This window comes from Hirundo rustica, chromosome 4 (assembly GCF_015227805.2).
Source record: "Hirundo rustica isolate bHirRus1 chromosome 4, bHirRus1.pri.v3, whole genome shotgun sequence".
Classification (NCBI taxonomy): Eukaryota; Metazoa; Chordata; class Aves; order Passeriformes; family Hirundinidae; genus Hirundo; species Hirundo rustica.
In genome coordinates, this window is record NC_053453.1 from 54,811,718 (window position 1) to 54,835,970 (window position 24,253).

The 24,253-nt window shown below is 40.6% G+C and overlaps 1 long non-coding RNA gene across 1 annotated transcript; it reads right to left on the reverse strand.

The window, feature by feature from the left end:
- Positions 1–12,678: 12,678 nt before the first annotated feature.
- On the reverse strand, positions 12,679–22,792 carry LOC120752470 (uncharacterized). The gene is made up of 3 exons (XR_005700714.2): positions 22,695–22,792; positions 21,343–21,522; positions 12,679–19,441 (listed from the first exon to the last, which is right to left on the reverse strand). It is a non-coding gene; the product is annotated as an uncharacterized LOC120752470 (long non-coding RNA).
- Between the last annotated feature and the right edge of the window lie 1,461 nt (positions 22,793–24,253).

The window sequence follows — 24,253 nt, forward strand, 5'->3', positions numbered from 1 at the left end:
CCTGTGATTGTTATTCACTAACAGTAAATAAAACCAACATATTTGAGTCTAAATTGTTCATCATATTTACACAGAAGGTGGTGAGGCACTGAAGGGAGTTTCTCAGAGAAGTTGTAGATTCCCAACCCTGGAAGTGTTCAAGGCCAGGTTGGATGGAGGTCTGAATAATCTGGCCCAGAAGAAAGTCTCCATGCTCTTGACAGCAGGAGTTGGAATAAGATGATCTTTAATGCCCCTTCCAATCCAAACCATTCTGTGATGCTGTGATCAGAGAGTGGGATGTTGGCTGACCATGGTCAGCCATACTGAGCAAGAAACACACTGAGGGCAGCATGATATTTCAGTCTCCCTGTCAAATCGTTTGGAGCAACACCCAGCTCCATTTTGCATGTTTAAGGCTGGGACTCAAATTTTGTAGTATTTACAGATTTGTGGCCAAGACAGCTGATTCAGGGTATCCACTGAATATGCTGAACTTTTTGGAACAGGGTCTTTTGCTGTTTTTTTAAGAACTTAGCAAAAAGGAACTCGAGGTTCTTTACCTACTGTTTGCAATAGAGGAAAATACTGTATAAAGCTGAGTGGTCTTCTGACTCCCCCTGCACCTGCTCAGTAAGTGAGAAACATGTTTTAAATTACCTGAAAGAGAAGAGAAATAATTTCATCCTTTGGATTTTTAGGTAAGTAATATTTAGGGAGAGATAGAGAATTTTCACCTGCTGTTTATACTTTTTTTTTTCTTTTTTAATGTGAGTTAAGAACAAGAGGGTAAGTGAAGAAAGACGGATTTACATCCTGGATTATCTAAATCCTCCATTACTTGTAGAGGAGTTCAGGTCCCTTTCTATTGTGGTTCACCAGAATTTTGCAGCTGTGTTACATCCTAAATGAACGATTAACTAGTGGGGCTATTAGGCTGGTCTGCATTCACCCACCTATGAATATAGCTTTAATCCTGGATGTAAGTCTGTCAAAAAGGAAGTTTTGTCAAAAGAATACATTTCCTCAAAAGTCCCACAAGTCAGTATTTGCAAGAAAGAACCAACAAAATATTTTTTCTTTGACTGTGGGGGTCAAATATAATCATCCATACTAACATTCAGAAAGTATTTTTTATTTTTGTGAATAAAGTAGTAAAAATAATAAGCACAGGAAGGTCCTATGAATAACAGCAGAGAGAATTTGCATTTTTTGGGGGGGTTATCTTTACAACCTCCCCTGGTGTAACTCAATCTGCTCAAATCACCTTTCTAAAGAATGCAATTAGATAATTTTGCATGGCTATGCTATTGAACTGATCCTCACATTGATGTTTGAAAGGCAAAAAAAAAAAAAAAAAGGAAAAATAAAAAAGAACAAAGAAAAGATGCCAGGGTGCAGGCTTATCAAAAGCATCTGCATGTAGAATAAAAAGGAATGCAAGGCAGTAAGGCAGTGCTGTGTACTGTGCAGAGCCTCTAGTAATGTGGCATGCTGTGGTTTAAAACTCATATAAGAAAGGGCACATTGCAAAAGGCACTACAGGCAGAAATGAAATTCAGTTCTTTTCTGCATGTCTGCAGTACATAAGTCGGGTGCACATGGGGTACACATGCTGAACTCGGAGATTATGCACAGCAGTCCAGCAGCATATTGGCGCTGCTGCTTGCTGGCCTGGATCACAACCTGATGATGTGAGTTTCCAGCCCTAACATCATCCATGCATTTGCCATGGCTTATATGCCTGATATTTCTTTCCAATAATAACTTTCCTTTAGGCACGGTTATTAAGACCTCCGTCACTGTGAAATAGCTTGTGTTCAGTGAGGCAGGCTTTTAATGGGATGTGATGCTGTATAGCAGAGTTTCATCTACTACATTCAAGAAGGTCGATGATGAACTGTTTACTCCCCTAATCCATCTAATTATGGCAGCTTACAGAAAACTGGAGAAAAAGAATTTGTGCCATAGGTGATGCTGAGAGAGATCTGAGAGCACGTTGATTTAAAAGGCCATAAAGTATTGTCTAAAGTATATACACAGTATCTTGTTGATCTCACTGTAAAAAATATCACTGATCATTCAATCCCCCCTGGGTGATGGCCTGTTACCAGATACCATAAAAATTTCTAGTTTCTCATGTCTTCCTTTGAAATGTGGGTATCTCAAAAGAAAAGCTGTAGAGCTGTCCTTGTAAAGCTACATCCAGGTATGGAGGGGGCAAGATGTGGAAGGGGAATTGCTGCATTAACAGTAGTAACAGAGCTGGGGTATATCTGGGGAGACACACAGAGTATGTGCCTCCTGTCTGCTGCCACATGCCCCCTGCCCTGGCAGCAGCACTGCAGCACCCATAGGGGTGGATGTGGCCTTTGATGACCCACAAACCTTGTCACACTGCATGTCACAGGGCAAAGGGAGGAGGGCTGGTGCTTCTTTCCTCACTGATAGCTGCTGTGAGAAAAGAGAAAGGAGTTCTGGGAGCTCTGGTGCAAGTTGAGCATCATGTCTGTAAGGATATCTTTCTTGGTCTGACTGACTTTGGGGTTTAAGGAGGTACAAAGTCTGCCTGAAACCTTTTGCCAGGTGTCCAATGAAGACTCATCTCCATGTGGATTGCCTGGGTTTTCATTCACAGAAGAGTCTCTGCCTCAGACTTCAAGGGAGATGCCTTGTATATGAATAAACTATTTCAGTAAAACTTGATGTCACCTCTGTCAGACTGAGTGGGTTAAAATTCAGCGCTCCATTTGTTGGACAGTGGAAGAGGAGATGATACTCACAAAACACAAGGATGCAGATTTCTGATAGGAAACCAGACCAATATGCAGCCTCTTTTAGTTCACTACATAAACAGCCGAAGTTTCAACTATTCCATCACTTTTCTAGAATGCTGCATTTCTGCAGCCTTATTACTTTCTACTACTGACATTGGCAATTCTTGTAATTTGTGGGTTTATTTTCTTACTGTTGTTGCTGTTGCATATCTCTACATTTTAAAAGGGGTTCTTTTTCTCCCCACTACCTCCCACTGCCCCCTCTTGCCATTATTGAGATCAGGTGTTTTTATGACTAATTGCATCCAATTATCTATAAAATAGTTATTAAATTAATTATAAAATAGTTTTCTATAAAATAATTAGTATTTCTAATATCAGCTGCCTCTTGGTTTTCATTGAGGTGCAGGAGGGCAACAAGATAAAGAGTTTGACAATTAAAGCTTCATTATTATGTTCTCCCCTTTACATTCTGTTTAATAAATCCTTCACAGCAGAAATGAATAGACTAGAGCTCATTTGAGACCAACATCATGAAGAGCTCAAGATTATATTTTCATCAAGGTGAAGTAGGGGGAAAAAAATCTAAGTAGTTATATAGAAAAGATTCTTCTTGAAACCTGCTCACCAGATGGCCTGCCAGACACAGACACAGATACCAGGCTGAGAGAATTGTTATATCTTCTTGTAAATCAGAACTCAAAAATATGGAGTCTGTTGAGTGTGTGTGTGTGGGGGTGTGTGTGTGTGTGTGTGTGTGTGTAAGGGATGCCATTATGGTGACCGGGGACTGAAATAAGGGCTTTCAGAAATATAAGCAGGAAGGGCTCCTGCATATGTTGCCATGATATGTTACTCTCAAATCCTGAAGATCCCTGCTAAGTTTGTACCAAGTTGCAGATATTGTCTTTCCTATTCCAAGGCTGCAAGACACCAACATGTCATTGGACAGCTTGCATGGTGGTTGCAGTGGTTTCCCTGTGCTTCTGAACAGGGATGAAGTGCATAAAAATTTTGCTTTTAGGCAGAGCTCTTAACTGGGTTAGGAACCTATATAGATGAGTGAAGCTGTAGATTTTAAGTTTACACCTTTAGTTTATGTCTGAACTGAATTGCAATTGCAGAATGTGATAGTCTTTCTTCCCCCAGTCAGTAAAACATGCATACGTGCTCTGCAAAGCCACAGTTCACCCTGCAGAGAGTGAACCTTGCCCTCCCTCCTTGATGACACGGTATCATCCTATGCCCCTTGGACCTGAAGGCTTTGTCCTTTCAACCATCAACTCTTAAGCTGGCAAAAGCGTGAGGAAGTAGGGACAGCAAGGCAACAAAGAGACTCAGTGAAGTTCAGCTTTACAAAGGAATTTAGATCCTTATTGGCATTGGTAGGCTGTGTGGTTATGGCCTTGGTAATCCCAGTTTCCACATAAATCTCCATGCCTCGTCTTCAGAAAAGGCAGGCCATATCGAAGAGAAGTTTAGGAGCCTAAAATGGAAGTGATGAGCAGGAATTTGTCTAGGAGCAGCCTAAAGAAAGCATCAGCCAAAGGTGTTGCATGAAATTCACTCCGTCTGCTAGTGTTTTAGTGAGCTGTGAGTTTCTTCCTAGGGTAGTAAACACAGGGAGTAGGAAAATGAATGCTCATAAGAAAAAGAGCATTTTGTTTCCCTGCTGCCTGTATTTAAAACAACATGAGGGGAAGCAAAGCTGATAGCTTATTGGGAGGTTAACAGGAAGGCAAAAGTAAATGTGTTGATGGAAGAGCCCTTTGTCCTCTACAAATCCCAGATGCTCACTGTATTCTTTCCCTCTAGTTCCTGAGCAGTAGAAGTAAACACAGTAAAAACCAGAAGCTGGGACTTTTTTGCAAGGCAACAGCACCAAGCAGAATTCCTCCCTCCATGTTTTATAATTTGTCTGAAGGCTACAGACATCTGTTCAGATGGCCAAGGGGAAAAAAAAGCATGAAGGATTTGGGCTAAATTCAGCACCACTTAGGAAAGATGCACCTGGCCTGCCATTTGTTATGTTCTCTCCTCTCTGCTTTATGATTTATATTTTATAAATCCTTTCTGTTGTGGTTCCCCCCACTTTCCTCCTTCTGTTACAGTTTGATCAGATTGTAAAAGTTCGAAGTGTACTCCTCTTACTTTAATTAAAGTAATTTCCCTCTGCCCTCCCTCTTAAAACAGATGTATTGGAAATTCCCAGGTACCTCCTTCCTGAGCTAAATTGAACACTAAGGTGTAAAACTGCATTAAGACAAATTCCCTGTGCTAACTGCTTTTCTCTATGCAACAAGGATGTGCAGGAGTGAAGACATTTCTCCATGCTAGCAGGTCTGGTTTATCTTCTGCAAAGGGTTCCTGGTGGCTACCATGAATTTCTTCCTGCAGCAGCTTGTCACTTTCGAAAAACGCTCATGACAATAGAAGCTACCAGATATATCTAGCATGAATTGGTACTTTTACTGCCTCTCCCAGCAATATACTGGTGATTCCATGCTCCTGTCTGGTTTCTGAATTTTGCGTTTCATTTCCAGTGGAGAATTGTGCCTGGCATATAGAGATTATTTAGGCACCCTTATCCTTCAACTAGGTTTAAAGCTGAGAGCAGAAGAAAATAGCCTGAGGTAGAACCAGACTTGCAGTATTAAGTCATCATATAATGAAAATAGGGTCAGGAAAATATATTTCTAAGATTATGCTTAACAGAAAAGTGCCAGCTCTTGCATTTTAGCCAGCTCATGAGGTAGCTAATTAGTCTATATGAGCTTGTCCAGGAGAGCATTTAAAGCTAGGTATTTTCTGCTATTTGTCTTAACTGCCCCCTTAGTTCTCCCTCCTCCTCAACCTTGTTTAATGGAGATTTATTCTCCATATGTTGTTTATAACCAGGCTTGATGCTAATTTCCCTCTCTTGCAGCTTCTTTAAAACACTGCAGATATAATCCTGTGCGTGCCTTTCCCATCTGCTCTGAAAGGATAGCCCATACAGCAGAAAAATTCCATATCTCTGCAGAGTCATTTCATCCTGGCCAGAACATGTCAAAAGGCCTAAGCACAAACACTGACCAACACAAGCAGCAAAACAGCCATTTGGCCAGCATCATTGGCAGTCTGTAGAGGACAGCAAAGACTATGTGGCACAGCCAGTAATGCTCTGTTGGTTTTGAAGGAGTAAAGCTTAGTTACATGCAGAGTTTTAAAGGAGAGTAGAAGATTGAGGTTTTTGTCCTTGTATGGAGATATATCATGTACACTATACCTATGCTGGCCTGTCCTGGAGCTCTGGCTCTTCTCTCCGGGCAATATTCCCAACCTGTGCTCAGTCACATACATACAACTCTGTATGTCAGCAAAACCTCAAAAATACCCAACCTTAGCAGCAGTCTCCAGCAAGCCCCATGCTTTATGTGTGAGTAGAACTGCTCTGTTTCACAAAGCCAGTGACCAGTGGTTTGGGTACAAAACCAGCATTCCTGGATCCCAAAGCTGAACTGCTCCTTCCCCCTCCATCTCATCAGAAATGCAGAGCTGTGTGACTCCTTGTCCTCCCCAGAAGCCTACACAGGTTTACAGTAAAAAGGAGGAGGACAAGATCACTAATAAAGACTTTTCTCCCTTCACTGCACATTCTCTTCTAGAGACAGTTTTCCTCTCTAATTTTACATGGCACACTGGGACTTGCCATCTGTTTCAGAAAGCCCACAGATGAGCAAAAAAACCCATTCTGTGTCTTATAGGAGAAGAAATCTTTAAGCACCACACAGGCTTCTGACAGAGAAAGGTTTTGGAGAACATTTCAATTTAACGTTGTAAACAGTTCTGCCCCCTCCTAAGAGCTTCCCACAGAATAGACAAATTTTGCACTGTCAATTCCCAGTCCCAGATTTTGCTCACAAGTCTGTCATTCTTAGGAAAACTCTCATTTCTCTCTCCTTCCTGCTTTTTTTAGTTAGTTAGGGGTTTTTTTTGCTTGTTTGTTTTTGTTTGTGTTTTTTTTTTGTGGTTTGTTCGTTTGTTTGTTTCATGTTGTTTTTCTGGTGGAAATATTCATTACACATCAGTTCCACCCACCTCTGTGCTGCATTTGGTTATTGACACCTAGATTCCCAGCCTTCCCATGACACCTTTAGTCAATATGCTATTCCTTACAGGTCCTAAAAATGTCAAGATTTTGTCTAAATCCATTTAAAGTATTTCCATTATTCTATTAAAGGGAGGTCCGACTGGACTGATTCATGTTCTCTGAGTCAAAGTCAGCATGCCAAACACCCAGTCTGCATATCTGAAAATGTAAGAAAAGTCAAACATATATTTCACATTTCAAATATTTAGGATTGTAAGCAAGTATCCAGGACAGCACATAAAGCATTCATTTTTAATTAAAACATATAAATAATTAATATTATTCAAATGTTGAAATCCAATATCCTGAAGATGACTGCTACGCTAATGCATAAATACAGGGGAAAATCCAGTCATGCATGCTGCAAGAGCATGAACTCAATGAGAAAAGGTAGTGAACAGGCAAGGGTAATGACCATCTGATGGATAGATATTATATGGGATTCCAGAAAAAAGCACTAAATGTGCCCTCTAAAAAATGCAAAGACAGAAAATCAGAAGAAATGCACTTAGGCATGAATTTTTCATTAGAAATCCCATAGGCTAAAACAGATAAACATTTCACTACTGCCAAAAATTCTGTAACTATACTATGCCTCACCAGCAACTCCAGGTCAATAACAGGCCTCAAAACCTCATTGCTGGATATGGGTAAGTCCCTGTGTACTATTTTTAAGCCTGGAAAATATCTACAACTAAATTTTAATTTTCTATTCAAGCCAATTTTCATTCCAGAATAAAGTGAACACTTTCAAAAATCTGTGTTTAACAGAGAAGGGGATACAGATGGGAGAATGATCCAGAGTAAGCACCAGTGACAGATTTTCAGGATAAATTATGAGGCTTTGAAAAGTAGTTTGTACAGGATACAAAGGACACCTTGTGCCTGTGAGGGTTGAGAGCACTGATGTATATGCTGACAAGGTTTGCACAGCTTGCTTGTGTGTACATTTGTGTTTGCACACTATACTGGAGGTGAGAAGAGCTTGAGCAGGCATGAAGACATGCACCTTAAATATGACACAAAGTGAGAGCTAGTGATCATAGTTTTGCTGGAGGATGCTACAACCTTTGGGAATTTCTGTGGCTTTACAAGCTAATTTAATTGCTGTTTCTTATGAATTTGCTTCTTGCAAATTTTTAAAATAAAAAACAAACATAATAGATTGAAGCTAAGTAATGAAGGTGTCTGGGGGCTGCCCAGACATTGGATGAAAAGGAAGGCCCCAGTGGGAACAGGAATAAAAAATCGACTTGCACATGTGTATGGATATGCAGGGCAATCACAATTTTGATTATTTTCTTCCCTTCCCTTCCCTTCCCTTCCCTTCCCTTCCCTTCCCTTCCCTTCCCTTCCCTTCCCTTCCCTTCCCTTCCCTTCCCTTCCCTTCCCTTCCCTTCCCTTCCCTTCCTTCCCTTCCTTCCCTTCCCTTCCCTTCCCTTCCCTTCCCTTCCTTCCCTTCCCTTCCCTTCCCTTCCCTTCCCTTCCCTTCCCTTCCCTTCCCTTCCTTCCCTTCCCTTCCCTTCCCTTCCCTTCCCTTCCCTTCCCTTCCCTTCCCTTCCCTTCCCTTCCCTTCCCTTCCCTTCCCTTCCCTTCCCTTCCCTTCCCTTCCCTTCCCTTCCCTTCCCTTCCCTTCCCTCCCCCTCCCCCTCCCCCTCCCCCTCCCCCTCCCCCTCCCCCTCCCCCTCCCCCTCCCCCTCCCCCTTCCCCTTCCCCTTCCCCTTCCCCTTCCCCTTCCCCTTCCCCTTCCCCTTCCCCTTCCCCTTCCCCTTCCCCTTCCCCTTCCCCTTCCCCTTCCCCTTCCCCTTCCCTCTTTTTTTTCACCACCTCATTTAAGAGCTGGTTTGTGCCTAGAAAAGGATGGTGGGCCTTATCAATTTTGCCTGCCTGGCATTGTACAGGTAAAGAAGAGCTGGAATAGTTTAAATCTGTGCTTTCTGTTGAAGCATAGAATAAGGACTTTACTATTAGATAATTGTAAATCAGCTTTGTTTTATTTCGAGCTGGGACACACGGTGGGATATCTCCTCCAAACCGTGCGCACCTAGTCAAGACAAGGTCCAGGTTTAAATACACATTGATCCCACAAACCCACAGCTCCCCACTTGCCCATTCCCCGCCTTTTCTTGCTTTGTATTCTAATTCTAATTCTAATGTATTCTGTCTCGCCTCCTGGTGGTCCTCAGTTGAGGTCTTGGGAGGAAGGCCGACGTCTTCCTCAGGTTGATCTTCACTTCTGGGCAGGCGCGGTGGAGGTTTGGCTATTTTTCAGATCACTTTGCTCTTGCAAAAGATTAGGAGCTTGATTTTGCTGGATTCAAGCTACAAAGTTCTGCTTTATTGATTTTTGACAAATACCTAGGTCCCGCTTTGCTGAGTTTCAACATTATCTATCTTACCTATATGACTCCTACTTAGTAACTACCTAACAACCAAGCTTGATAGCTAATCTTCTATGTGTTCTTAGTACAAGCTATTTCTTTACTTTTACAAAATCACCAAAAGCTGCTTCTAAAATCCTGTATTTTTATATTCATAAACATCCTCCATATCACTATTTTAATACAAATATTACAAGAGTCAATGGTACTTCTGAAAAGCCCTGCTCCTCAGTCTGATGGAATATCTGCCTTGGTAAAGACAAAACCAAATACTTCTATCAGCACCAGGATGAAAGGTGCCATATTTCTTACCCACCTGTGGAATTCTACTTGGATTCTCAGCTGTGTCATATGTCAGGCTTAGTAACAGATTTCAGAAGATTTCACATTTCTTCCTGGTGCAGGTAGCTTCGGCCCCAGCAATGGATAATCCACAGCTTTCTGGTAAGCCATTGTTTTTTTTTTTTTCTCTGCTCAGTTGTCCATTTGCACAAAATACAATGGAAAGTAACATGTCTGAAGAGTCCTATGGCTTTCACACCTGATTGATATTTGACAAATGCTCTTTTTCTACTGATTTCTTCCAGAGATTCCCCAAGGGCAATGTGGGTCATTCTGGAGAAGGTCAATAATGGTGGGCAAAACCTTCCACTCCAGCAAACTGAGCAGCAGTCACTGGTGCTGGTGGCAGGAGGAATCCCAGACCTCCAGGGCTCTCTCATTCCATAACAGTGCTCCTGACTGTCTTCCCTCTCTATGCTGAAGAATGTAGATCTCTAGTCCTCAACCACTGTAAAATTCAGTTTTTCTTACTTTGATGGAAACCACTTAGGTAGCACTTTGTGCGCTATGCAGAGCACATCCCTTTACTGTAGCAGAAGTGTTGTAATAATCTATCTGAATTGACATTGCAGAAACTAGTCTTCCCAATCACAGCCCTTCACTCTGCTGCTATCAACCTGAAATAATCCGTGTAAAAGATGGTTTCGTTCTCAGCATTCTTACAATGTCAGGGCACTTAAAACTTTTCCCTTTTTAGAAGTTCCCAGCCATGAAGCCTAGTTTCATTCTCTAATGTGGGAAAGAGTATTTAGAAGTCAAGAAGTGTAGTCCAGCAAGTTCCATGTTTAGACAGAGTGGCAAGGGAGACTTCAGCAAAAGAGACCCACTTAGTCCCTTTTTCCTTTAAGGATAACAATTCATAGTTGTGCTTTTTCTTCACCTGAATATCCACATCAACTGGACTGTAATATGAGAGGGCAGGACACTCACAGGTCTCACGACTCTAAAGATTTTGGAGAAGTTTAGGGGTAAGAATATATGGTGCTTCTTAAGTGCACAGGTCATTTTTGGGAAACATAATGTTTATCGTTTCAGGATTATTGTGCATGCAAAGCTCTCCTTCTGGAATTCTGATGGTCCATACTTCTTTTTTGACTAATGAGTAGGGAAAAGAGAATGTTAACTGTGCCTCAAATGTGAAAATCCTGTTGTTTCTTATCATACTTTGACAGCCTATAATTTGAGACAGGGGACCATGCTCTTCTGGCATGTCCATATGATATGATCACCTCATTACTCTTGTATGTCAAATGCTTCTGGTTATACAAGCCACAAGCATAGGAATGGAAATCAAAGACCTGATGGAAATCAGTCCATTAGGAAACCATTTCTGTCCTAGACAGGGAAATTGGTTTCTCAAGGTTGGCTCTCATTGAAGACAGAAATTTGGTTGTGATTTTCCAGGTGCAGTGATAGAGTGTTAGTTCACAGAGTTTCACCAGAGGCAAATATAGTGAAAATAGGCTACTTTTTCATCCATTCATCAAAATGTCAAATCACCCCGTCCAGAGGCAGGAAACCCAATAAATATTGCATGTAGATATAGTATTCTTTTAGAAATTTTTTGTGGGTTTTTTTTGTCCAATTCAGGAGTTACATTAAAAACAGCAGCAGACATAAATTTACATGGATGAGAGATAAAGGAGAAAACAGCCTGACAGTTATTAAAAATATGTCTGCATTTTGAATGATCAATAAAGAATTGATCAAGTATCTATTCCTTATTGTATTGAGAAGGACAAAGTATAATAAATATCCTCTTAAATTGTTCAAATCAGACTGCAATTAGGGCTTGCAATTGTTGGCCTCGTAGCTCAGCTTTTATGGTGTGACTCTCTCCGAGAGTCTTGCAATTGATAGTTAAAAAATTTGAAAGTGTATTAAATTGGGATGGCTACATTCCTTTAATATGTTTTCTTGTTGCCTATGGAATACCTGTGCTGAACCTGCATTCTTGATGTTCACCAATACTCTTCAGTTTTGGAAGATACTGAAGTACTTACAAACATATGTATGAGTTGAGTCTACAAATCATGCTACATTGGCTTTGCACGGTACTCTTATTCATTTTTTTAAAGTTGCTGCACACACAGCTCTGCTACACACCCCTTGAAACAAAGAACACTGATCCCAGGGAATTGTATTAGACCCATGTGACCTCATTTGATCTTGGACTCTTCTTCAGTTCTCCACGACAAAAGAGTTTGCATCAGAAAGTCAACAAGAGGCTTTTGTAAGAAACCAATGTTTGGCGGTCTTGAAGAAAGCCAGTGAGCACATGCAGTTTCTCTGTCATAGGGAGAGATGGAGGAATTAACTGATGTTGCATGAGGAGCAGAGGAAGTCTCATATGTTTGTCTTTGATGTTCTTAGCAGAGAGGAACCTGGACAGAAAGCCATCTGAATTATTTAATCTACCCTGCATCCATCATTTGCAGGCAGGCCATCATTCCTTTTTATAGATTGAATGATCAAGCACCAAGCAAGGGATGATGTTTTTTACCTTTCCTCCATCACGTTGTTGACAAGGGGTGATCCTCTAAAGTTATTTGGTCTTGTATTGATAAGCTTTAGATTTGGCAGACAGCGGTCTCCCTTCCTACAATGTTTATCCACATGATGTATTGCTAGGCGGCGATCACTATTCTCTATCAGCCCAAAATAAAGCTAAATAAGCCAAGCTTGATTCCTGTCCTGTGCAGAAAGGCTTCAGTGTTCCCCTTGTATTTTAGCAATCTGTTTCTGTGGCTGTTCTATTTTAAATTAAGCCGTCTACATCACAGCTAGCTGAAACTGGACACTCCACCAGGTCATATTCCTTGGTATTAACTTTGCCTCAATGCACCTTGAGATCACAGCTGTTTGCTCCTCTTATGCTGGTGGGTCACAGACAACCTGCTTTTGGCAGTTACTCACAAGACTTTCCTCATGTGAGCTGTTGAAGTTCAGTGTGTGATGTCTTTGTAATGATTTCACATTTGCCAAATTCTGGTTACCAAATTTAGTGTAGTGGTCTTAGTATTTGTCCTCTTTTTGTGGGAGAGGATCAGGAGAAAGCAAAGCAGGCTTAAGCTTAAAAATAAACAAATAGCTTTATTAACACATACTAAAAGAATGGAAATTTGGAAAAAAAAAACCCAACAAAACAAAACAAAATGAAAATTCAAAACACTCTTCCCTCTTCCTACAAACTGTTAACTTTCCTACAAAACAACATAGACAAAACCTGTGATTTTCAGTCAGTTTCACCATTTGAACATAATCTTTCATCACTTTAGGAGAGGAATCTCTCTAAAGTCCTATGGAGACATTCACCACAAGACAAAAACAGTCTGGTGGCTCCCAATGTCACAAATCTGCAACCACCTGGAATTTTTGCAGATTGTGCAGTCTCATCTATTAGCAGCCTTTCCCCTTACTACTCATGGGTCTCTCAGTGTATCTGGGGTACTCTTTAAGAATGCTTCCTCTAGTACAAAATAAAGATTCTTTTCTTCTATCTCTAAAATTGTCTCTATCTCATAAGAAATAGAGACCTCCTTTTACCCCAGGAGCTGAGGGCTTCAAATCACTTTCTCTCTAAAATCATCTTTGCCTCAAAGACTGAGACTTCCTTTTACCCTGGGAGTGAGAGGCTTTAAGATTCTCACTTAAATCTCAATCCTGTCAATTCCCACCTTTGATTAGAACCAGCATTCCCCCAAACAACATTAAGATGTTACAAGAAACAGTCCATTTCTCCATAGTTTACCGCAGAGAAGTCCAGTTAAAAATGTCCACATCCTCAATCCCTCTTTCTTTATCAGTTCTTTCACTCTTGCTCCACTGACTTAATGCAGTGACTTTTCTACATGCACTCTGTCTCTTTCTTTTCTCTCTCAGGGAAAGGTTAGGCCTTGGAAGCTTCACGTTGCCAGGAAATGATTAAATCTGCCCAGGCCTACAGAGGCCATGTGATTTCTGCCCCAAGCAGCAGTCTCTCCGCCGCATCTCAGATCATCAGCCAGGGTTTCCTCCCTCTACTCTTTTCTTCTCCTGGGAATCACCGGAGGAGGAGAGGGGAGGAGAGCTCTGCCCACCCCTCGGTGACAATCGGGGCAGCCTCAGCCCTACCGGGCCCATAGCTGTTATCAGGGGCCCGGCAGAGATCCTTCCCTGCTCCAAGGCTCTGGGCTCCGGGGAGGTTTTTAAAGTAGTTGATGTTAAGCTGCAACCTCTCCTCCCCCACCGGGAGCCGATGGAGCCCGGCCAGGCCTCAGGGCTGGCTTCACCCCCAAAGGGGAGCGGGGGAACAGCGGGCCCCAACTCAGTGTTACCTGTTCAGCTGGCCAGGAGGAAAAGGGCCTGACCTGAACAAAATCAGGATTTATATGGGTACTGCCCAAAGTCGCATTCAACATTCTCTGTGGTCAAAGCAGATGGCAATATCCCAGCCTAGCTTCTGATAGGTCCTTGTCCTTTCTGAAACAATTTCAAGGTCCTGACAGGGTAAAAACACTCTACATTCCTCCCTAACTAAGAACCAAACTGTGCCAACCCATGACAGTCTTACATACTCTTCTTGATGATTTCAACTTTAACAGGTTATCTTTTATCCATACTCTCCTCTTTATTTTTTTAATTTATTGCACACAGTGTTTCCCCACCTTTCCTTTTATGTATATCTATCCCACATAAAATATGTCCCTCAGGACTGAGCTCCTAGGGTGGAGATAAAGAATAAAATGAAAGACCCTCTGGGCCCCTTAAGAATCACAGATCAATATCTTCCTGTGGAAGACAAATCAGAGCAAATCTGCTGGCTTTCGTTAACTCTCTTTCGTTTCAACACATGATTTATCACTGTGGTCTCCTCTCACATCTCTGAAACAAACACCAGATGCTTTCCACATTTCCTTATTTCTCCAGCCACTTCAGATTCGGCCAGCATCAATTCCAATATCTCGGTGAGGGCCCTGTTTGTGCAGTCTGACAATAAAATCTATATCTTTATTCACAGCATTTAAGTGAATTCCTAAGGTGGGGTCGATGGCATCTTAATGGTTATTTCATCTCTGGGTCAGCTTTTAGCAGATCAGAATAAAGATGGATGCGAGCCCTATGGAAGCCAAGAACCCCCATCACTGTGGTGGCACAGTGCAGAAATGGCAAGCAAATTAGAAGGGAGGCTGGGCATGGGAGCTGATCTCTAGGCAAACAGTGTGAGCACCAGTTCTGACTTTTCCCTATAAAGAGGTGAAAAGAGGAAAGAGGGCTCAGCAGCCTTTCTCACTGGGTTTTACTCCATCAAGGTGGGAAAAAACGTATTTCAGTTGTATAAAGATTCATGAATATCTCCACATGCTTCCTTTATTCTACTGATCTGATGGAACATCATGAAACTTTGCATTGATTTTTTGGAGGGAAAATAGGAAGGAAAAGCAAAAGACAATGCATCAAAAAAGTTCCTTCTGAAGAAAAGACCTCTACAAGGCAAGTGTCGGGCAAGATTCCACTTGTCCCACAGTTTTGAATTGAGTCAACAAACCCCTATGATGACATCACTAATTACACCACTAATTTTCAGCTTTGGAGATAAAAATGTGCCCAGCTACTCTGTGAAAGCCTGCAAGGTGCAAGGCTGTGAATGGGGAACTTCTAGCAGGGTGTCATTAAACACTGCCTCTGCTGTTCCACAACTGCTCAGTCACCCCAGTATCTTCTAGGCCACTCTCCTCACATTTGACCACTATCATTCCATTAGGAATTTATTTTTCCTAGTGTCTAATCATAATTTTCTTAATTCTCTCACAAGTGCTGAACAGAATGGAAAAAATCTCTTCCCTTGACAGTAAGGCAGTCCTGTGACTGGTTGGCCTTTCCCACAAGGAAACACACCTGACTTGTGCTGAACTTGTCTCTTAGGATGCCTGCAACTTCCTCTTTACACCAGAAGAAATTGCTCAGAGAAAGTAGGAAGTTGTATTATTTGGGGTACTCATTGCTTTGAACAAGCACAGTTTGAGTGGGTGGTAAGCACCATTTTAAAGTATGAACTGTGGATTTGTACTCAGGCCCCCTAAAAGAAAGAAATCCCTGTGTTCTCCTGTGTTCCATAAAGAAATCTTTCAAGAAACTTTTTATCCTGCTTCCATTACAAGTTCCCAGTATTTATAGCTATAAATGCTTTTATGCAGGGGAAAGACAAGGAAGCATCATTATCATGTTTCAAAAAGACAGTGGAGTGCTTTTTCATCTCCATTACTGAGAAATTGAGTCAACTCTACTCTGTATAAATTCTGTCTCTGAGAGCTTCTGTTCAAATCATATTTGCTACTAACAAAACTTGATTTACTGAGGGGGATATGCTAAGAAGAGATGGAAGGGAAATATTAGCATTTCATTGGAAATTTTAATATTGATATTAAGTGGCACCAAAACCCAGACAAATTGGTGCTTTTACTAACTTAGACTGCTAGGAACTGAATGTTTTTCTCCTACTGTTTCTCTTTCTTCTCCTGCTTTTACTATTCCAGTCCTACATATCATACCATTTTCTCCTGTGTGAGATCTTGCAAAGGTATCCATGATTTTTTCCACAGTACATGTGATGCCTTGAGAGCCTGACCTAGAACAGAGACTAGGCAGAGTTAAAGAATAAAGTAGGTTATTTATTAAAATGCCTTAAAGGATACATCCAGGGCTACACCCAAGATGGACCCGAAATGATCACAAAAATGGATGACTGGTCAGGAGTTTTCACACTTTTGTAAGTTTTGGTCCATTTACATATTGGGGTTAATTGTCCAATTACAGCTTCAGGTTTTGAAGTTCCATCCTCCTTGTTTGCTCTCTTCAGTCCACTGTTTATGCTTTTTTGGGCTTGAAGTTTGTAATGGTTGTCATTGGTTCCCAAGCTAGAAAAGGATTTGTTTTGTCTAACTACCCGGTGAAGAGAGCTTACTAACACTTAATGTAAAGCTCAGAGCTACACACCAAGGCAGGAGTGAATCTGAAAAATATGAAAGCTAAAATTTAAGGCATCATTTCCCCACTGAAATTATGGACAGTGTGGCATCTATAAAAGGCAAATAGTAATGATTACATCCAAGAGGAAAGCAGATGAGCCTTTTGCACAGGGGTCTAGCAGGACAGTGTACAAACTGATGAGATGATGGCCACTGACCCTCAGTCAGGGTACACTCTGTTACTGGCACTTCTGTTTTTAGACCTTCATTCAGTCTGGTTGGTCACAGCTCATCATAAGGATCCCAGCAAAAAGCTCCTTTTTGTCTTCATGTGTTGGAAGGGTCATCCAAGAACACTTCTCCTTTGCAAAGAGCACATTGAATTGTGAAGCCAAGCATGATTTGTCTGAATGGGTCTGGGAATGTTATTAAAATCATGCATAATAATTATATATATTTCATTCCTTTTTCTGATCACTGCTTTAATCTTGGTGAACATAAACTTATATTTCACCAGAAAGATGAAAAAATGTGGTGTTTTTTTATTCAGGGGACAGTAATATCAGGACAATACCAGTAGAGAACATGTTCATAAAGCACACATCCGTATAAGACCATTAGTAGTGGCCAAGTCTGACATCAGATTAGAGATGTGGAACTACGAATGATTCCAGCTTGAACTGAGGAAAAATATTTGAGCTTTACTTAAAAATTGACCTGAAGTGAAGAAACTACCATCAGCCATCTTCACTGCTCCAAGCTGATAGTGATACTCAAGCTTCCAAACTACCATCTTATTTTCAACATGATTGTATCCACTTGCTGCTTTCCAGCCCAGATAATTTGGGATTTCTGCATGAAACTTGGTGAGAAGTCGCTATGCAGGTAGTTCCTCTTTCTCGCAAAACCAGATATATTGATTGTCTTTTTCAAGCCTATGGCAAGAAAAACTTTGTTTGACTCAGGTAAAAGTGAGTCAGTGCTTTTTGAATTATTTCTTGTTGGTCTGCCAGGACTCAAGCTAAATTCTCTTGGCTCTGCTCCTGATTCATTGATCTTTACAGCAGGCTTATCTAGAACAGGTTGCTGTCACTGGTAAGCAGTCACACAGGCAAATAACATATTTACACCATTGATGAAACTCAGCCCAATAACTACTCATGAGGGAGCCAGTGATTCGTTGCTTGATGCAATGGAGGAGAGTATGCCACTTGTAAATAGATTCCAGCTGTTCATTTAGATGTGTATGCTAAACACCACTAAAAAGATGCTGAAATGAAAAGGCCAAAGAAGTAAAAAATACTGGTGTTAAAAAAAAAGTGGCAAACAAAAAAAAAATCAGGACTACTGTAACACATTCTTTGTAGGAAGAGGAAAAACCCCACAAAAACAAAATATGAAGAAGTTTGAAAGAAAGAGTTAACAGGTTCAGATCAATCTTCCAGTACTGTATAATTCTCCACCACTCATTATTTACACCTCCCACACAGCCTTTCCCTTGCTTCTTGTTTTGTGCTGTAATGGAAATGCACTGCTGAATCTCTACTGTTGACTTTGTACATTGTTTATTAAGTATGTAGAACATATTTTGAAAGAAACACATCCCAGGGTACATCAAGTTATGTCAGACTGTGATAGATTTTCTCAGTGTTCAAGGCTGGTGAATCAGAAGAATTTGCTTATGGTGAGGACTAAAGTGATTGATCCATTTGGTGTCTTGAGATGTGTTGATTATAGGGCATTATAGGCTTATGTAGGTGTACGGGCAACTTACTAATCAGTATTTCACCATATTTTACAGTATCTAGAATTAGCAACAGGCATATTTTTATGATGTACAATAATGTATGTTTGAACTTTAGCACATTGAAGTCCTCTATTTCTTGTTTAAACAATCTATTTCTAGTCACCTAGAAATAGCCTCTTTTGAAATCCACAGTTTTTAGAAAAAACTTCGAGAATAAACACATGATAATTTACTTCTGAGGTGAAATAAAGATCAGAAAGAAGACATTTTTAAAGAATTATGAAATTAATGTAATTAACCCTTAACCACTTTCAACTTGACTAATTAACTGCTTAACCTTAAAGTACTTATTAAAAATATAGTGGAGTTTGTGATGATCTGCAGACTTTAAATCACACTCAAATGCCTTTCTAAGAAGTACCTTCTAGCTAATCAAGTATCTATGGAATTACTGCAGGAATTTCATGGAGAAATTTCATACCTAAGCAGGAGATTAGCAGATCAAATAACATTCTCTGTAATTCTATCATTTATTGCTCTCACACAATAAAACTTCTTTCTAGTGCAGCTCCCCAAGCACTTAAAAAATGAATACATTAAACTTAATCATGGACGCATCATCTGCCCCTTTCTCAGCTGGGCAAACTGAGGCACAGGGAAGTTACAGAGCTGGTATTTTTAGAAGTGGCCTGGAATGCTGGGTGCCATCACTTTGAGATGTCCAGCGTTTGATGCACAAAGGGGGATTAGACATGTCACAAATTAACAGTCTGAGCTCTGGTGTTCCACCTGTGCAGTGAAAGTATACACGGCACCAGGAGACTGATATCCTCACATCCTCATTTTCTCTTTTATTCTTCTCCTCCAGTTCTAAACAGAGCTTATCACATTGTACTAGCAACTATGATTCCAGATGACCAAGTGGATCAGCCAGTGCACTTCTTGTCCCTTGAAAAGAGGGCCTCCATGTTCAATGCGTGGATCCAAAGTCTACCCAGTAGACTGAGGATGGCCAGAGAGTGTAATGAAATGCAGGAGTGAATTGCAAAATGCTAAAAATATTGCTTCTGATGCCAAAATATGAGATAGTCTTCTGCTGCTCCTCCTTGCCTTTTACCCAACAGCAATCCACGTGCCTGTAACACATTATGTTGTTGCAATCATTACCCACCAACATTTAAAAATACAGGAAAAAGACTTAAGATGCTAACCTGGAGCCTTGCCTAGTCCCATTGCTTTGATGTCTCAGCCTCTCTCCAAGCACAGGCATACATAAGCTGCCTGTGCAACATTTTTGGCCTTCTCACTTGAGTACTTGCTCTGGCCAATTTTTCTAATGAGTGATCAGTTATCATTGGACCAGCAAATGGGCCATACACACCCAGCAGATGGCAGTGGCTGTGCTCAAGCATGACAGCTCTTCGCACACAGAACTGACTGCAGAACAAAGCAGACTGTTCAGGCTACCAAGACACAGCTCTGCTTCTGCTCTGAGCCTCAAGTAGAAAGCATTTTGCTGTCTGCTAAGGCACCTCAGTGTCCTTATTGAAGGTCTGGAGCATTCTTTGCTGTAAGAAATGTGCCTGGGAAACAGAAGAGTTTCACTGACTTCTGCTTTCTAGGACTCTATAGGAGGCCTTTCAGTTGGGTGAATCCATAGTGTCTGGTGTAAAAGAGCATGAAAAAATGCCCTCTGCAGAACTATTCAGCCCAGGGATACGCCGTCAGCAGGGGTAGCCATACCTGTGGTTCTAGTGGGAGCACTATCCTTTAAAGGACCCTAAAGTTCTGAGCACTGCCAAAGCTTGTATATGTATTCTATAGTTTTCTATTTGCCCAGGTATCCTACTTCCAAAACCTCCCGGAAACTCCCAACAGCCATCTCCAGCATTTCCTCTATGTTTCTTGGGGTGGGGGAAGTAACTGAGCTTACTGCTAAGGGAACTGTTCTTTATCATTACATTAGGACATTTTCAAAATCTTCCAGCCCCATTTAATCTAATCACACTCTTCTTGAATGTGATACATAATTCCTCTTATGCTAATATTTAATAGCCATGAATATAGAGAAAGCATTTTTTATTTTTTTTTTCTTTCAATATTAGGTAGCAACTTCAGTTACAGGCTACGGCCCCATTATGCAGGGAGTTGTAAAAATAGCACTCACAATAATCTTTTAGGTTATCATATCCCTCAGGCCTTTGGCATGCTATTTTTTAAATAGAGAAGAGTTTGAAGACAGATGAAACTAATCTACTTTATAATTCATACCTGTACATAATTCTGATTTAGTCATGTAATAAGAAAGTCCCAGAGCATCCCCATGGAAACAGACTCTGAACGAACTTGCCTGCATGCATGTCACAAAAAGAAGTCCAGAACAGGAGCCAGTATACCCATTATGCTCTCAGCAGTATCTCACAGGGGACTGCCAGTTCTATCCTGTGACAGAGCATTTCCATTTCTGCCTTCCAGTGTTTGCACAGGTATTTTCTGACATTGGCATATGAAATCGAGTTTGTCTTACAAAGATTGGTGCATATTTCATGAGTATGCTGTCCTAAATGGAGATAGTCTCTCCCCTCCTCATAACTGCTGGAAATTGAAGGCATGTAGGAGTGCAACACAGCCACAATATTTAAATCAATATTTTGTCATTTGCCATTAACCTTTCCGTTCACCTCCAGCATTGCTCTTTTCCAAATCAATTGGAATCAGTTCTGTGCATGACCTTTCTGATAGCACCATAAAAAACTTTACAAAAAGCAAGCAAGAATACTTGGTGTGGTTTATCTCCTCATGGACCTAAACTTGTGACAAAGAAACTGGGAAGTCAATCTAGTTGAGGAGCTTACAGCACAGCTTATGGGAGCCCTGGAAGGAGCAGGTGGAACTGGCAATATCCCTTCATTTTGCATATTGCCAAGTGGAAGGGAAAGCGAGGGCACGTTGGTTTTGTTGAAGATCAGTTAGATTTTTGAGAGTCAGTTAGAGTTTGTTGAGTGTCACTTAGATTGCAAGACAGGTCTGGTCCTACCTTGCTGAAGACAGTAAGTGGACTGAAGAGGCTTGCATTCAAGTTGGCATTTAGTCTCCGCCTTCAAAGAGATAATTTAAAAAAAATAACCAAAACATCTGCTTCATGTAGCACCTCTATAACAGACACTGTCTGTGGTGGAAATCATTAGGACCCACTGGAACAGAAGCAATCATCTATCTGCAAAACAGGAACATAATAAAAACCAGACTGAGAATCCCTGCTGTAGAATTAACTGAACTGGATGCAAACTATTTTTTTTTTTTTTTTGTCTGCATAAAACACTCAGACTCTTTTTATGATCTAGCTGTATTACATGTAGTAGTAGAGTATTATCCAAAGGTAGATTAAATTAAACTTCTCCTCCTCCCAAGGGTTGTTCCTTACAGCTAGAAAACAATCCCAAAGTTAAGAGACTCAGCCTAAGATTTACTGCTCACATTTAGACCATGGTTTTAACATAGGTGCAAGCAATAATAGAGAGCAGTTTAATTGAAGAACTGAAAAGTACATTTATTGCAGAGACCTCCACTTCTGTTTAAGAGGGCAAATATGTTTTAAAATATAACTTTTATAACAAAACTTATTGGTCCACATTTAAAGTAGACTGTCAAAGGAGTTATGAACAGCTATAACATTACTACTATCAGAGGTTGTAAATAAAAATAAGTGTAAGAGCTCAAGTTGTGGCTACAGTTCTGTCCAACTAGATATGGTGAAAACAAACAATGGAAATGTTCTGTTTTCAAAACCTACACTTTCATGGCTTTTTCTGTGTTGTGGTTTAACCTGACAGGCAGCCAAACAACACAGCCCTTACTCACTCCCTGTTCCAACCCTGTGGAATGAGGGACAGAACTGGGAAAAAAGTAAATTTTGTGGGTTGAAATAAAGGCATCTTAATAGAGTAGAAAAGGAAGTGATGATAACAATAATAATTGTTATTATTGTTGTATACAAAAAAGGTGATGTATGATGCAATTGTTCACCACCTGCTAACCTATGCCCAGACTGTTCCTGAGCAGCAATCCCTTGGCCAGCTTCCCCCTTAGTTTTGATCCAGAGCGAGATGTCATAGGGTATGGGATATCTTTTGGGCCAGTTAGGGTCAACTGTACTGGTTGTATCTCCTCCCAGCTTCTTGTGTTCTCCAGCCTATTCACTGGTGGGGTCGAGTAAGAAGCTGAAAAGTCCTTGATTTAGAGTAAGTATTGCTCAGCAACAACTAAAACATTGGTGTGTTAGCAACGTTATTCTCATCTGAAATCCAAAACACAGAACTGTGACTGCTACTGGGAAGAAAAGTAACTCTGTCTGAGCTGGTGGAGGGCACAGTTAATGGTTTGGCTTACCTCAAAATTACCTGCTAAGTCTCTTGAGCTGGAGTTAATATTCTTCCATGATCGTCCTAGATCTTGTCGCAACATGGAAACCTCGACACAGATGCCTCTGTTTCCACCAGAAGGAACAGGAAAATGGTCTATAATTAGCAGAATGTCTAGCTACTTACCAAAACAGGCACAACACCCAAGAGATGAAAAAGGAAATGAGCCAATGTCTTATGTCAAATGTAAAATTGCTTTTGAAATTGGCATTTTTTTGTCTCCAATAATATTTAGGGAGTGGAGAGGAGAAACTATTCTCAGACTTTAGGAAAATGTTTTCTTCTGCCTCTGAAGTACATTTCACAATTCCATTCAAAATTGCCTTCAAAAATATGTTTCTACAAATACTATAACAGGGTTCCAGTTGTAAGCCTGGGTCCTGGCATATTGTCCATTTTGAAAACTACTGTGTTAAAATATTTATCTTTAAATAATTGAAATTTCTTTTAGTTTTTCCTCAACAAACTACCCCATGTAACCCTCCTTGTTTTGGCTTTATAGAAATAGTATGCACACTTTTTCCTAGCTTGCTTATGTGATGCCTAGGTCACTTTTGCTGTCAGAATCTATTTATTGAATAAAACTGATTTTGTCCCTTCTCAAGATATGGTGAAAAAATGTGCAAGATCTCCCAGTACAGGGATGTTGGTTACTAGGAAACACGGTCTCCAGAGAGCAGACTAGGAGCACAAGCCTTGTACTACAAAGATTTATTTGGGGAAAGTTCCTACAAGGGTTGGAATTAAAATAATAGTAATCTAAAAAAATGCATTTGCTGAAGGACAAGTTTAAAGAGAGAAATGGATATCTGTAAGAGTCTTACAACAGTCTTCTCTTGTTCTAAGATTGTTTATGTAATAGTCCAAACTTGGTAGATATTTCTCAGGAAAGAAATTGAAAACACTTAAGTAGAAAACAAACAAACAAACAAACAAACAAACAAATATAGGAATTCATTAATCATATAATGGTTTGAGTTGGAAGAAACCTTTGAAAGGTCATCTCATCAAACTGCCCTATAATGAATAGGAATATTTTCAACTAGATCAGGTTACTCAGCCCCATCCAACCTGACTGACTGTTTCCAAAGATGGAGCATCTCCCGCCTCTGAGAAACTTGTGACATGGTTTTACCACCCTCATTTTAAAAACACTGCTATCTTACATCAAATATAAATAACTCTCCTTCAGTTTAAAACCATTGTCCTATCACAACAGGCTTCCTAAGAAGTTTACCCCATCTTTCTTTTAGATCCCTTTCAAGTACTAGAAGGTCACAGCAAGGTCTGCTCAGAGCTTTCTCTTCTCCAGGCTGAGCAACCCCAACTCTCTCAGCCTTTCCTCCTAGGAGAGGTGCTCCATCCCTCTGATAGTCTAATAAAATCCACCTGCTTTGAATTTAAAAGATTTCTGTTCTTCTTTGGAATGGATTCTTACAAAGACACATCCTGAGCACAATTACACTTCAGTACTGTCCTGGTTTGGGACAAATTTGGGAGAAAACCCCTGTATAGGATCCCTCTAAG